Raw genomic sequence first — 14135 nt, forward strand, 5'->3', positions numbered from 1 at the left:
CTGGAAGGAGGGAGAAGATGACACCTTTGGTGAATGTGACCTAAGCCTGGTTTGTGTTTAACCAGCTCATTGATTTGGTCATTCATCATCGTCACATTTTCTGAGCCCCATTCTGCATCTTCGAGGTCGTCACAGGGCTTACAAGCTGGAGAGCTCATTGAAGTGTAAAGACTTGAGGGGTCCTTAGTGATGCAGAAAATTGTGCAGGCAGAGCAGGTGATGGAGAAAGGCATTGTGGACCAGGCGAGATCTGAGCTGGGTCTCCAAGGGTGAGTGATCAGTTAGCTAGGGCCTGGCTCTGAGCAGGACTCAAATACATGATGAATGACTAAATGAATGAAAATGGAATCTTCCTGAGAGAGCAAGAGTGCCAGCTCTTCTGTAACTGAGTCCAAGCTTGTACTGCTCACCTCACGACAGGCCAATTAATTGAGAGATGAGTTGTTGGTGCAAGGACAGTGGCTTTATTCAGAAACCCGGGACTCTTGCACCAAGGACCCATCTTACCTGAGTTAGAATTCAGGCTTCTTTTCTATTTATACAAAAAGGTGGGGGGGTGGGGGGGGAGGTAAGTCAAATATTTCTTCATTCCAATCATCCTCCAGAGGGGATGTGTTCATTTCTGCCTCCCTGCTGTGACTCACAGGAGAGTCTGGTCAGGAGGTTTCCTGTGAACTGAACAAAGTTATTTTAGCTTGGTGCTCATTACCTGGGATGCAGGGTTCCCAGAGATGGAACTTTATGTATAAGCATATAGGCAACATTCCTTTAGCTGTTACCTCATAATAGGTAGACTATGAAGGGTCCTTGTCTATGACGAATTCAGGCCAAAGCTCGGAACTGCAGTCACACAGGGGCGATGTGGAGAGGCCCCGCGGGGCGCCCACTCCACCCCCTCAAAGTCTTCCTGACTAAGCAGCCTGTGTCTTGACTCCCCAGGGCACCTGTCTGGGCTGTTCTCTCAGACTGGGCTGTCAGAAGCAACAGTCAGCTGGGCTCCTCCCTGATCAGGCCCGAGGACACCAGCTGCCTCACCTGAAATGGGTCAGTCTCTCAGTCATGTTTGAAGCTTTGTGACCCCATGGACTATAGCCCACCAGGCTCCTCTGTCCATGGGATTCTCCAGGCAAGGATACTGGAGTGGGTTGTCATTTCCTTCTCCAGGGGATCTTCTCGACTCAGAGATCAAACCCAGGTCTCCTACATTACAGGCATATTCTTTACCATCTGAGCTACCAGAGACATGCATAAGAAACTGCTACTTGCAAAACTGGGGTCAGAAGCCTGGGTGTTTGGTTCAGGCTCTACGAGACATTTCACATCCTCCTAGTATCTCCTCTCATCTCCCTGAGAAACTCTCATGTCTCAGGACACCTCTAACCAATACTCTGCTTTTGGTGGGATCTAGTGCTCAGAGGTTAATATTTTCAGCCCAGAGAGACACAGCCTGTGCTTTAGACATGAGAAACCCTCCCATCTAGCCCCAATCCATCCAAATCTCTCCCGTTCCCCAGATCCCACGGCCAGCAGACAGTCCCTGAGTCTGTTCAGCAGACAAGCTCCCACAGTGTCTGGCGCTGAGGCTCCTCCCGCCCCCGTGTCCCATCAGCCCTGCACGATGAGCCCCAGTCCTGGGAATGGAGGGGCCCCTCTGCGCTTCTTCTGGGGCTGCTGTTCGGCCTTCTTCCTCCTTCAACCAGAGCAGGGAGCTGGGCTCATCCAAGCCCGGGAGTGGGGGGGTAGGAGGGGACGAGCAGTCAGTCTCTCTGTCTCCCGCGGCCCTGGGGGAGGAGGCGCTGGGGGGATGGCGGACGGGGCTTGGCCTGCTCAGCGGTCAGGACTCAGGACACATTCGGGGGAGGCTGAACCTACTGGGGAATGTTGATGGTGACAAGCTCTTTCCATCTGTGTAGGAGCTGGTCCAGCTCACCAAGCTCTCTCAAAACTAGCACCCTTCATCTGGCAACAGGGGGTGGGCTGAGTATTTTCCAGGAAACTCCTCTCTAACCTCTGCGAAACATTCTGACAGGGTCTCTGATGATGCAACAGAGGTCCACTTTGGTTAAGAATCAACGAGGACTCACTGTTTGGCCCATGGATCCCCATGCTATGTAGCAGCCTTGATGGGAGGGGAGTTTGAGGGAGAAAGGACACACGGATGTGAATGGCTGAATTGTTCCCTTTGCTGTTCACTTGAAACTATCACAGCACTGTTTGCTAAAGGGCTATACCTCAAATAAAAAACAAATGTCAAAAGTTAAAAGGCAACAACACATGACCAAACACTCAGGAAAAGAAGACACTGGATGATTTGGACATTGGCTTCAAAAGTACATTTTGGTAACACAGAAAACTACAGTGCTTTAAAATCCTAGTTTATGATTTAGAATCTATGATATGTAGATGAGTGCTCAATTGTTTAATACAGGCACCAATAAAAATACAAGCTGAAGACTAACTGGTTTTAATATAATTTTCTGTTTTCATAAATTTTGCACTATAGACTAAAGTCAGGGCACATGATAATCTGTTTATGTGTCTCCCTCCCTCCATCTCCCTCCTGCTGTTGTTTTAAATTTATGTCACTAGTGAGTGCACTCCAGCTCTCCTGCAACACACACCTTCATTCTGTAGGAGAAGTGATAACACTCGCTTGCACTCGTGTAAGTGAGGAGGTGATGTACGGTGATGGAAGGAAGGAGACTGGTGGGAGACCCGGCCTGGACTCAGCCAGGGGCTTTGCCCCGACACTCGCTACCCGGTTCCCTGTTGACCTGTAACAGGGCCTGGAAAATCCTGTGAGGACCCCTGGCTAAGAACCTTCATGCACGTCTCGCCATTTACATCGTGGGAATGGAGTTCCCAAAGATCTTCAGATTTCTGATTTCTTTTGTCTTCATTAGTCTTCTCACCAGGGGTGTTGTTAATTAAATCAGCCTATATATTATTAACATTAACATATATTGTTGATTTATAGATATTATTATAATATAATAAATTTATATTTATTATATTAAAATAATTATGATAAATATAATTATATTATAATAATATTATAATAAAATAATAATAAATAATAATATTATTATAATAAAATAATAATAATACATCACATTTAACATTTACTTGCATTATATATACCTATGTTTATATAGCATTATGTTAAAATAAATTAAATTAATAAATATAAATATATATTATATATTTATTTATAATTATATTTATTATATATAATATATATAAATTTATTAATAAATATAAATATTTATTAATTTAATTTATATAAATATATATTTATTATATATAATATATAAATTTATTATATTTATTTATATATTTATTAATAAATATAAACATTTATTAATTTAATTTATATAAATATATAAAATTATATAAGTATAAATTTATAAAAATATTATGTATTTATATATATTTACAATATATAATTATATATATTATATATAGAATTATATATAATTTATAAATATATATACTTATATATAAATATTTATATAAATAAAAATTTATAAATATATATATATAAATTATATAAATATATATAAATATATATATATAAATATATATAAATGTAAATATAAATATACATTAATATATTTATATATTATATAAATATATTTATATATAAATATATATTTATATATATAGAAATTTATATATATAAATTTATATAAATAGAAATAATAATAAATAATAAATAAAATAATAATAATACATCACATTTAATATTTACTTGCATTATATATACATATGTTTATATAGCATTATGATAAAATAAATTAAATTAATAAATATAAATAAACTAGCATAACAATATGAGTATATATGACTCCTCAGAGGCAGGCCTTTGCCTTTTGTATGGTCAGCTCTTCCTACTGACCATATTTTGTTTGCCAGAAAACAATGAAGACTGAGGCCAGAGTGAAAGTGAGGGGAAGGCAGGCAGAGAAGACCCAGCCTGAAATTACAGGGGAGACACAATGAGTCACTCAAGTGAGAGAAGTGTGCCCCCGAGACCAACCTGAACTGCAGTCTTAGTGAGGGGAGCGGATGTGACCCCTCACCCGGCCCATCGGCCCCTTCTGGGGAGGCTGAGCAGGAGGAAGCCTCCTCCAGGTGTCTCCTCCGGCTCCTCCCGGGGACCCTCTCATCCTCCCCAGTCTCTGCTGCGACCTTTGTCCTTCGCTGCCAGCAGGCCGTTCACTGCCCTCCGCTGTTCTCCTACCGGCTCTCTTTCCTTCCCTTCCTGATTCTCTGGGCTGCTACCGGCCAGGCTGGAGACGCAGGCATCACGGGACCTCCCTCCAGCCAGTGAGCTGTCCTCGCCCCGCCCTCCTCCTTGAGAGCTGGGTTAATGGGGTGCCTGGGGTTTATTACTGAGGCTTTCCTTGCTCTCAGATTCCTCCCTTCCAGATGCTGAGATGTGCAGGGCAACTAAAGACATTTCTGCATTTCCCTGAATGTGGATGCTAGATGAACCTAGTTTCCTTAGAGCAGAATCATATTGTTCTAAACAAAGATTTTTATATTCCCCCAAACAGGAAATGGTGACACCTCAAAGTCATACTGTTACTTGACAAAAGCAAGTTGTAAAACAACACACATTATTTGTCTAACTGAATTAAACATGATACTATGTTATCTGTGTAAATATATATATATATATTTGAAAATGTTTTTTAAAAAGCTGGAGGAATATATACAAATGAACCACAGGCACCTTGATAGGGATGAAAGAGAAATTTTACTTTTACTCTAAATTATCCAGTGTTTTTGTGTGTACTTTTAATTCAGGATGAACTTGAACAAGAGTATATACTGTTTGTATTAAATAAACACTTTACATATGATTGTACAGAACTAGCTTATCATAAAAACTGAACCAATGCATTTCAGAGTCAAACAAATGATAAGCTGTGTAGAAGAGACTGAATATTTGCTGAAGGGTTAAAGATAGAATGAGCACACGAGCAGCCCAATCAATGAAATGCGGGCTGCACACTGCTGTCTCCTCCAGTCACTAGAACATCTCTTGAACACTTGCTGGGTTTAAGTCAGCCTGGAAATCAGTTACCTGTCCAAGGCAAGCCAGAATTTATGCCAAGCCCATAGAAAAGACATGTTTTAACTAATTTGGCTGCCAATATCTCTGAGGGGAAGAATATGTACACTTTATTCTCAAAAGTTATTTTGGCCTGTCCTACAATGGATTATTTCATTAAAAACAAAACACTCAAACTAACATTGAAAACCACCATTTTGGTGTACCTTAAAGCTTTTGCCATTTTAGAGCTTTCTCTTTTTCTGTCATCTCTTAAACACATGCAAAATAAATACAGTGGAGTCCCCAGCAGGAGCTGCTACTCAAGGAGCTCTGGGCCTCAGTCCTTACTAGGAGTTAAAGTGGCAAAGAGATTTTTTGCTCCAGAATTCTAAAGGCATTTTGGTGTTGGATAATCTGAACCTGTGGAAAGCATATGATAGCCTGATACTGTTTCTTACAACTGCCGGAGTTCAAAGATTTTCAATATCTTACTTTCTGTAAGCAAATATTGAGAATGCTCAGGAGAGAGCATAAATATAATAACATAACTCGTTATAAATAGCATGTAAGTAGAAAGTGTAGTTAGATGTGAGTCTAACTTAAATTCCTAGTTCCTGTGACTCTCAGTCCATAAGGCTCAGACTACATTCTTTGGGCATTTCTACGGAGTGGACAGTAGGTGGCACTTTCAGCCTGTTTAAAAAACAGTTCACCGGCTTTGGCTTGTTTGCTTGCTTTTTAACTGTTTTACCACCATTGCACAGAAAACAGTCATTTTGTACATAAGTGTATGAAGTCCAGATCAATGTCTTGGGAGCAATTTCAGAACACAAAGCCATTTAACTGAATCTGTAGGAAGCATTTACAAATAACCACAGAAAAGACTTTACCTTTTTGTAGATCCAAACTGCAAAAAGAAAGTGAAAGTCACTCAGTCATGTCCGACTCTTTGTGACCCCTTGGACTGTAATCCCGCCAGGCTCCTCTGCCCATGGAATTCTCCAGGCAAGAATGCTGGAGTGAGTTGCCATTCCCTTCTCTAGGTGTCGGGAGCCACCAGGGTGTGCCCAAACCGAACCAAGGTCGCGGGACGAGAGAGGAACCTGCAAGGCAGCTCTTTCTCGCATGGGGCTGCCCCGGGGGCCCAATATGTCCCCTCAGGAGCCACCAGGATGAGAACAGAATCTGCAAGCAGCTCTTCCCCTTGAGATTGTCTCGGGGGCCCGGTACATCCCTTTCTTCCTTCTGTCTTACTGTTGTTGGGCTTTCTATTAATTTTTGGAAATATAATATATAGTAATAAGGCCTCCCTGGAAAAGTCCAAGGCTTTTTTGGAAATGCTCATGATTGCTCTGGCTCAGGACATGACCATAAACATCAAGTCAGCAAAGAAAAGGTCAGAGGTATAGTCTGGCTGCTTGCTTAAAAGATTATAATGTTCTAGAATAGAAAAGAGTAGAGGCATTTAGATTTAGAAGTAGATGCACTGCATCAGTTTACTTGCTCCTTGGTTGAGAGGGTTTTCTTTATTGCTATTTCCTTGCTGCTATTTGTTCATTGTTTCCCTTTCTTTAAACAACATGATATTATGGGCATTTTTGTAGAGTTAGCAAATGGGGTACATAGATTTCAAGAGATTTATACTAACCAGCTTCACTGCCATTATCTCACTATTAATAGAGGTGTTTTGCTGCTTTAGAGGTGTTTTTGCTGTTTGATAGTTAATCATTGTAAATTGAAACTTTGTGGTTTCAGGTAAAGAAAAATATCAGGTTTTTCTCATGGTACTATTCTCAGAAATGTCAAACATGTTACTGTGACCCTTTCCATGTATTGTTTTGTTGTCCAAAGAATTTACACTGTACCTGAGATTTGTAGGACATTGTTTTTGTTAGAGTGAAAATGTTAGGCCATTGAGGCAAGAAGACTATGTACGGGATTTTTAAAAATAAACCCTGTAATCAGAAACGTTCTAGATGAATGCATATGGGAAAGAAAAATATTGACAGATGCATGAAACTATATCGGATGTAATATGTGGTGATTTAGGGGGGAGGAAATGTTCATTCTGTACAAACTGAGCTATCCTAAAAATAAAAAAAAGCTACCTCTTCTACTCAACCTTCTGTGTGTGACGGTCTTCTTCCAAATTATCCAGGATAAAATGCTTTTGGTGTTTGTGTTGCAAATGCTCATTGCTACTTTAATTTCTGATAATGACAGAATCTCAGGTCGACCTAGGCCCTGTTCTAAACTAGTTTGTGCCCTGTAACCCTGGTCAGATACATAGACTTTATAAAGTTTGGTTTTTCTTGTTTGGAAACAATTTGACCCAGCTCAAAAGTGAAAAGCAAACTACTAGACCTTAAAATGTTCCAGTAGAGTACAACCAAATGCTGTTGATTCTAGGTACTTCATAGGATGTTTTTAAGCCTTGTCAGCCACCAGATTCTCTTGATTCTGAAAGCTGGGTTTACTAGGGCCTGGTAGCAATGGAAGTGTGATGAAATCACTGCAGCAGTGTTCTGCTCCAATGCACAGGGCCTGGACAGACTGGGAACAATGATAAAATATTTTGAAGGGGTGAATCCAGGGCATGTAATCTTATCTGAACAAAAGCTTGTGCACCGACGCATTTTATGCATCACTTCAGGGCGCCCACAGGCTCCCTGGGCTCTCCAAATCCCTCAGCTTAAGAGCTCCTGGCCCGGGAGTGAAAGAAAACAAAGGCAGCCCTTCCATCTTCCCATTCTGACCTCTGGTCCCATCACAGCCTCACCCCTGAGAGGGACGGTGGACGCTCAGCTCGCTGTCCCAGCCGCACGGCTGCCAGCCGAGTTACAGGCGCAGCCCTGCCCAACGGCCTGCTGCTTCCTGCCTGCTGCCGGGCGTTGTGAGAAGGCCCCAAGGAGATCTAGGAAAAGCAAAGGGGAGTCCAACTCAGCAGAGCGGCCTGGAAAAGCGAGGGAGCTAAAGAGACAGGAAGCACGAGTCAGGTCAAGGAAGGACCCACTTCCGGCTGTGCTGATAACGGACGTGGCCGAAGCGTCCTGCTCCCTGCGCGCGCGTCTCTGCGTCTGCAGGCACTTCCGGTTTGCCTCACCGTGAGAGGCGACTGCTTGTCAGAAGGCAGATCTTTTCTGTCATCAATAAACTGTTTTCCTTGCTGTCAGCCCTGTAATCTGGCACTATATGCTCCTTGTTCTATTGGCTGCTAACATTTCTGTAAAAGGAGATCTGTCAAGAGTTCAAGATTCCAGTGGTCTGTGAAGTCCCACCACCAAATTCACTCTCCAGAGTTGTGTTTGAATCAGGTAAAAATGCTCATTACAGACTTAGGATTGAACATACCAATGTGAGAACATGAATGAATTTAGAAGTTTTAGAAAGTCTAATTTTAAAGGTATTTGTTTATCTTTAAAGCCCAATGAGAAAATTTTACTCTTGCTTATCTTGTCTGAGGAATAACCATGGACAGATACTGAAAAAAAGCTACAAAATTTGAGGCTTTGAAGAATGGAATTAAAAGAGAATGGGTCTCATGTAGAGTAACTCCTTTGGGATGGAGAAGCTGAGAGGGGAAACAAATTGATTCAAGAAAAGATCTTATTATTAGAGCTGAGGTCATCTGCCATTTAGTCAAATTTACTTTTCTGCATGCCAGATCACCTTATACAGACTTGTACAGACACACAATACAACTACCATCTCCACTGATACACAGAGGGGTGCCCTGGCCACCACTTCAGACCACCTTGTGGGGCACTCAAGATGCTCAGGACTCCATCCCATGTCCTGGGGAAGTGACTCCTATGAGGTCCAACCGCTGAGCCTAGTTTTACTCTGTTTTCAAACAGCCCTTTAAATCCCTGAGGACAGCGCTCCACTCTCTCACCACATAAAATGTCCCCCCATGTGTCACTGCTCCTCATCAACATGGCTGCTGGTTTGATAATCAGTCTTAAGATATGGTCACCTCATCTAATATTCTTTATTGTGCTGAAGTCAGTCAAGTGTTTTATATCTTACTAGCATATTAATACGTCAGATTCAGAGAAATGATTCAAGTATGAAGTCAAATGATTATCCTATCCATATGAAGTATATAAATATAGTCTCTGAGAGATGGTGAAGGACAGGGAAGCCTGGTGTGCTGCAGTCCATGGAGTCAGGAAGAGTTGGTCATGACTGAGTGACTGAGCAATGGTAAAATATTATCTCAGTTCATAATGAATGTACAGTGCATAGGGGAAAGTGGGAGAAAAGTATTTTAAAAATTGGATCGAGCTTAGCTAGTAAAATTAGCAGTGGTAAATGTTGTTTGAGGGAAGAACATAATGAATTATGAATTAGGAAATTTTCCTCTTTTGTGAAAGGAAAAAATCAACGGTCACAGAACATTCTCAAGAGTAGACATATTTATTTATTTATAAATAGTTTATTTTCTGTCATCCTACTTCCATTTTACGAGTTTGTGGGGTTTTCATGATGGCTCATGGTAAAGATTCCTGCCAATGCAGGGGACATGACTTCAATCCCTGGTCCAGGAGAATCCCACATGCGTCAGAGGAACTAAGCCCTTGCACCACAATCATTGAGCCTATGCTCTAGAGCCTGGGGTCCTCAGCTTCTGAGCCCACGCTCTGCCACTACCGCAGCCCATGACAGGAGAAGCCGCTGCGAGGAGAAGGCCGTGCCCCGCAACCAGAGAGTGCGCCCCGCTCACCGCAACCAGAGCAAAGCCCGTGCAGCAGCAAGGACCCAGCACAGCCCCACCCAAGGAAAGAGCCTGTGCAAGACCAGCCGAAGCCCACTCCGTCTTGTCCCTCCCCACCCCGTGGCCTGAGCAGTGGGCGCTGCAGGCCAGCCCTCGGGGGCACTGCGGAGTGGGCATCGAGCTCGCCTGCCTGCCTGTGGACTAGGCCACCACCTCAGATGGAGCAGCGTTGCACTCAGGTGCTGACGTCACCCATTCACCGTGACGTCCTCCTTGGTCAGAGCCTGCTCACTGCCACCTGCCTTTCATTTTAATCTCTTCAGAATGTGCAGACGTGGCGATCAGACACGACCTCCCGAGTGTTCACAGGAAACGGTGCCGCGCACGGGCAGAACTGCCCGGGTGAGCACCCGCCATCAGACCCACCGACTGAGCTCCTTTTATGCCGGGAATGGGTCGTCTCCAGAATGCAGAGGAGAGTCTGTGTCACACAGACCGATGGTGAGAAGTTCACAGGAGTCTTGGCTCCTGGACGCTGCCTGGGTCTGGTTAGTGGAGGCTCCAGGAGTGAAGCGGCCGATCACAGGAGCGGCGGCAGCAAACTGCCGCACAGCTCGCTGCCGAGGGTTCGTGGAGGACGCAACGGTGACAGAGCTGGGTTTTCAATGGCAACAATGGCATGAGCTGCCGACAGAAGTTTCTCCCATGTTCTCTTCGGATTCCTAATGTAGACGCCCTCACTTTTCCTTCTGTAGATGTCCTGCTCCACTGGGAAGTAAAGTCTGGTGCCACCTAAGTGGGCTCCTGCTGCAAGGAACGTGATGATGTCCCCCTGCATTTGCCGGACATCAAGGACCCAGAATAGTGTAAAAGATTCACTTCAAGGTATGACAAGAGTCCAGACAGTGCCATGTGGACCACTGTCTGGGTAGTGTGGGAAAAGCCTGAGAAGATGTTTTAGAGAAGCCAGGTAATCTTTCTGATAAAACAAACTTGACTTTCATTCAGTTGGTAGAAATAACACTGTGAGCTTTATTCTTTAGAGGTTTAACTTTTTTTATAATGTTTTGACATTTATGACAAATTTATAATACATGTACAAGGTTCAAGAACCTAAAAATATAAAATATTTTATATTACGTTTTTCCTCCTACCCCCTCCCTTCTTGTGAAAGCTCTGCTGCTTTCACAGTCAGTCATGGTGTTTCATTTCCCAGGAATCTTTCCAGAGATTTGAATTTTTAAGAAATTATTTATTTGGCTGTGCCAGGTGTTAGTTGTGGCCTGTGGGACATTTTCCATGGGAACTCTTAGCTGTGGCATGTGGGGCCTAGTTTCCTGACAAGAGATTGAGCTCAGGCCCCTACAATGAGAGTGCAGAGTCTTAGCCACTGGACCAGGAGAGATGTCCCAGAATGTCATTTATGCAGACACAAGCAACTATGAATATCATTTCTTCTTCATTCTATATGGTGGTGCTAGTGGTAAAGAACCCACCTGCCAATGCAGGAGACAGAAGAGACTCGGGTTCAATCCCTGGGTCTGGAAGATCCTCTGGTGAAGGAAATGGCAATCCACTCTAGTATTCTTGCCTGGAGAATCTCCATGGGGCAGAGGATCCTGTGGGCCTACAGTCCACAGAGTCACAAAGTGTCAGATATGACTGAATGACTTAGCACACAACCACATTTAAAGACATAAATGGTAGTATACTGTGCACAATGTTTTATTATATCGTGCTTATATTCAGCTGACAATATCTTGGGGAAAACTCTCTCTTGGTACACTATTTTCTGCAATTCAGTCCACTGAATGGATGAGGTACTATAACACACTTTACTGGTCCACATTGGAATAAACACTAATATTCAGTTACATCTTGACATCACAAAAAACAATGTAATGCATAACCTTAGCCTATGATATTCCACTGCAGGAAAATGTATAAATTTCTAATGCATTGAATAATGTCTAACGTTCATGTGGGACTGAGAATCCCCACCAGCTAGAGTGAAGAAACCTCCTTGAATATGTGGGGCATTCAACCAAGGCAGAAAAAATGCATATATTAGAGCTGAAACTAAAAAAAAAAAAAAAGAAAAAAAAAAAAAAAAGAAAGAGGGAGAGAGAGAGAGATATGAAACTAATCAGAAGCCTTAAAATAAAGGGAACACAGACTTGTACTAACAAACCTTAGCAATAATTCTGAAAAGTGTGTGCTATGCAAGTAACCATTGCCTACCAGGAAAAAAATAAATTAACACTTTCAGACAACATATAAATAAAAGAAAACAAAAGCATTTCTACCACCCAGGAAACTTTAAGACGTTTAGGAGTTCTGTGTCAGACAGCAGGTCTGATGTATATTTCATTTTATCTTATACCCACTCATAAAAAATGAATGTAAACCCCTTTATATACACTTCAAATATTTTAGAATATTCAAGAAATTGACTACTTTTTGGAGAAATATGACTTGTCAAGACCATTAATTAAAGCAACTAAAGCAAAAGAAAAATGAGCAAGGAAGGCTATAAAGTAAAAATTTTCCAGAATTACTTCTGAAAATCATGTAAAAGCTATGCAAGCAAAGAACAACTGGCTACAAAAGTACCACATAGTTTCAGAGAATCAAGAATAGAAGAACAGAAGACATCTGTATTTTGTGAATATAATTTAACCCTGCTGTCAGAACTTGACGTAAGTGACCTAAAACAAAAGCACACACCAATTTCACCTACTATTCTTGGCCTCAAAATCCTAATCTATTAAATACTAATAAATGCTATATGAACATTTACAGAGAAATTCTCCATCTCTAAAAAAATTAGGTTTACTCACAAGTTTTGTTCTTTTAAAGTAAGTCAAGTTGTATATTCTAAGAAGTGCTTGCTCCAGAAGACGTGGAATATATGTGCAATGGAAAACTACTCAGCCATGAAAGTGAATGAAATAATGCCATTCGAAGCAACATGGATGAACATGGTGATTTCATATTAAGCGAAGTAAGTCAGATAGAAAAAGACAAACATCGTGTGATATCACATTTGTGGAATATTGAAAAATGATGCAAATGAACTTATTTACAAGACAGAAGTAGAGTCACAGACATAGAAAACAAGCTTATGGTTATCAAAGAGGATCACGGGGGATGTGGGGAGAGGTAAATTGGGAGTTTGGGATCAATATGCACACACTACTGTATATAAACTAGGTGGACAACAAAGACCTACTGTATAGTGCAGGGAGCTATACTCAATATCTTTCAATGATCTATAATGGGAAAGAACCTGAAAGAATATATAGTCTCTCAAAGAGTCATGTCCAACTCTTTGGGACCCCAGGGTCTGTAGCCTGCCAGGCTTCTCTCAAAGGAAGGGTCACAAAGAGCTGGACACAACAGAGGGACTAACATTACATCCCTACTACTATGCTCATTCTTAGCCAACTTGGAGAAAGACATGAACTCCTTATCAGTGCCGCATTAAGTTTTGCTCTAAGATGCCTGCCATATAGGGAACAATTTGAACATATTCTGAATTTCAGTTGTGCTTGCAAGTAACTTTGTGAGGACAAACAGCTGGTGGATGAAAGCACAGCTGATCCAGAGGATCCTAACCAGGCAGGAAAACGCAAAACACACTTAACACACAATCAAATAGTAAACTGACCGAGGACATTGCAGCAAGTCATACTCCTTCATTCTCCACTTGTCCACACGTAATTGTCTACAGTCTGCTGTGATTCTTGGCTACTTTAAAATAGAGTGTATTAATAGGAAATTTGAGACATAATAAGGCAAACAGATCAGGAGACATCTGTCATTGAAAAGAGAGTCGATGGATTACAGCTCCCAAGAGGAGGGACAGGCCACGCCATTGGGTCACACAGGAAAGGACCGGAATTGTCCGGAGAGGGAGGGAGAGGAATTCAGTACAGGGGCCTTTACTATGACTCCTCAGGAGGCAACAGTGAGCTGGGTGTGCAGGTTCATGACTGACTAGTGTGTGTGGTTCTAGCAGCCATCCTTGGTGTCTGGCTCTGGTGACAAGGGAAGGGGGACTGAGGCCCGGAGCACAGCTAAAATGTCACCTCCTCAGAGATACGCCCATAGTGCTGGAAGACAAGCATAATGATCAAGACAGGAGAGCAAACAAACATACCTGTCACACACCAAGAAGGAAAAAACAGTCATCCTCCTCCAGGAGGGAAATCTCTTTATACCTTAAGTTATAGTGAATTTTGAGACTTAAATTAGAAAGATGACTCTAGAAGTCAACTAGTGTAATCAAATGGAAAAATAGAATGAAAACAAGCAAATAAAATAAAATAAAATAAAATGAACAGAAAATACAAA

This window comes from Cervus elaphus, chromosome 20 (genome assembly GCF_910594005.1).
Source record: "Cervus elaphus chromosome 20, mCerEla1.1, whole genome shotgun sequence".
Lineage (NCBI taxonomy): Eukaryota > Metazoa > Chordata > Mammalia > Artiodactyla > Cervidae > Cervus > Cervus elaphus.